Here is a 2,434-nt window from a genome sequence, read left to right on the forward strand (position 1 = left end):
GACCCCGTCCCGCCCCCGCCTCCAGGCGTCGAGACGAGTCCGGGAGCAGCACTTCCATCGCATTGTCAGCCGGGAATCCGGACCCTGTTCCCAGGCAAGGCCAGTGGAGCAAAGGCCGAACACCACGCCTAGAAAAGCGCTGCAAGGGCAGTCAGACCTAGAGGTGAGCTGGGGGAAGGCTTCAGTAGCTGGCTTCGTGGCACAATGGATAGCGCACTGGACTTCTAGCTGAACCAGGTGTGGTTATTCAAGGTTGTGCGTTTGAGTCATACCATAGTCGAGTTTTAATGGCTCCTCCCCCACGTGTGCCCAGGTCTTTTACAGCCTCCAGTACCTTCCTGAAGATGGGAACGCTTGCAGCTTTACACCTCTGCATCCTACTCTGCTCCAGAGACAGCAATGAAGTAGACCTCTGATCACTCTGGGCCCTGCAGCTAATCATCATTTAGCCTATAAACCTCTGGCCTTATTTGTCACACCACCTGCTGAGCCGGAGGCAGTCAGCTGAATTCCCAGCCCTGCAGGGTTCTGGGCTTCTCCACACTTGGTTTCTTGATAACCAAACATGTTGGGCATGTACAGTTGTTGTCTTGTCCTTAAATAGATCTCTTAATCTCTTAGTCCCTAGAGATCCTTAAAAGGGGGGAGAGGAGTTTTTTAGGGTCTATATATAGAGTTTAGAGATGACATTTTGGTCCAATAAGGGCTTGACCCTATTTTGTCATCTTTCTCTTTAGTTTGCTATAGGGCCAGAGAGAGAGGCAAAGTGAGAAATCACTCCCCCATACTCCAGGGGGGATTGTCAAATCCAGTCCCTTCTCCATTCTCCTCCCAGGATTTTTGGGCACACACATGTGCCCAACCACCAGGCCTAGGACTCAAACTATACAGCCAGCCATGTGGGATCCAGCTGCCTTAACCTCCATACCATCTGCTGGCCCACATCTGGTCCTATTTCTAAAGGCCATGAAGGGACTTCAAAAAATTTGACAAAAATGAGGAACCAGCAGTTAGCGTAATGGCTATGTCGCTGGACTCCCACGTAGTCGACTGCGGTTTGCCTCCCGGACCCAGGGGCTTAAACTCACGCCGGGCGCATGTGCGTGCGTGCCCGAGATCCTGAGAGGAGAATGGAGAAGGGATTGCGGTGTGACCATCCCCCCAGGGGGTGATTTCTCGCTTTCTGTCTCTATGTCTCTGTCTGTCTGGCAAGCGCACGTGCCCTATAGCGAAAACCTTTCCAAAAAAAATTTGTTTTGACAAAAAATGAAGTAAAAGGACAAGTTTATTTTGGTGCAAAAAATTTTGAAATTCCAGACAACAGTGGCACAGGGGTAAAATACGATGTGCTCTTTGTAAGGCAGTCCCACATGGGACTGGGTCCAAGTCCAAAGACCTCCCTGAGTATGCCGGGCACACACATGCCATGATCTGGGGGCTGGCTGAAGGCTGGGGTGGGTTGTGGCATCAAGACTCTGCTTTGAGTGCTGTCTCTGTCTCGCTCATAGAAGAAATAACTTTAAAAAAAGGCAGGGACTCACTCGTCCTGTCGCTTGTGGGATAGGCTTAGCTTAGGCTGACCTCAGAGGGGTCTCCTTCCCACTGACATGCCCCCATCTGAACTACATTAGGGAACTTACTGAAGGAAGTTTCAGTGCTAAAATTCCCAGACATGTCACTCACCAGCAATGGCACTCACTTGGAAGTGTTCAGGACCCCCAGGGGAGTGTAGCAGTTGGCCCTGGCACACAGGAGCTACTTACCCACGAGACATGCCTTAGGACCTGTGAGCCATAGCAGTGCAAATCATACCCCTGGTTTGGCTTATACATGGTGACTTCAGAGGCCTTGAAGAGCCTTCCTGAAAAACGACTGCTTCCATTTCCAAAGTGCTTACGGTATGATGTTTTAGTAAACTCCAACCAGTCCTCCCCCCTTTTCTAAAAAAAAAGGTTTTTGCCATAGAGTGCATGTGCTTGCTAGAGACAGAGAGGAAGTGAGAAATCGCCCCCCGGGGGTGGGGGGATGGCCACTCAGCAATCCCTTCTCCTCCATTCTCTTCCTGGGATTCTGGGCATGTACACACATGCGCCAGACATGATTTTCAAGCTACCGGGTCTGGGACTCAAACCACAGTCGGCCATGTGGGAGCCCAGTGCCTTAACCACCACAGCACCCTAGCAATCCTGATTTTACAGAGCCTCACAATGGCCCTGCTGTGGGGCAGGTCTGGTATGCTCTCCATTTTGGGAGGTGAGAAAGCAGGCTTCCGGGGAGACGTGAGTGCTGCAAGGGTGCATGGCTGGGCCCCGGCTGGGCCCCGGCTGGGCCCCAGCAGGGCCAGGGCCTGGCTGCCGTTTGGGCCCATATCTGACGTGTTTAAGAAGCAGGATGCAGGCGAGCAGCTTTACTACAGTGGCAGTGGGTTTCCACG

This window comes from Tupaia chinensis, unplaced genomic scaffold, assembly GCF_000334495.1.
Source record: "Tupaia chinensis unplaced genomic scaffold, TupChi_1.0 Scaffold000394_1, whole genome shotgun sequence".
Classification (NCBI taxonomy): Eukaryota; Metazoa; Chordata; class Mammalia; order Scandentia; family Tupaiidae; genus Tupaia; species Tupaia belangeri.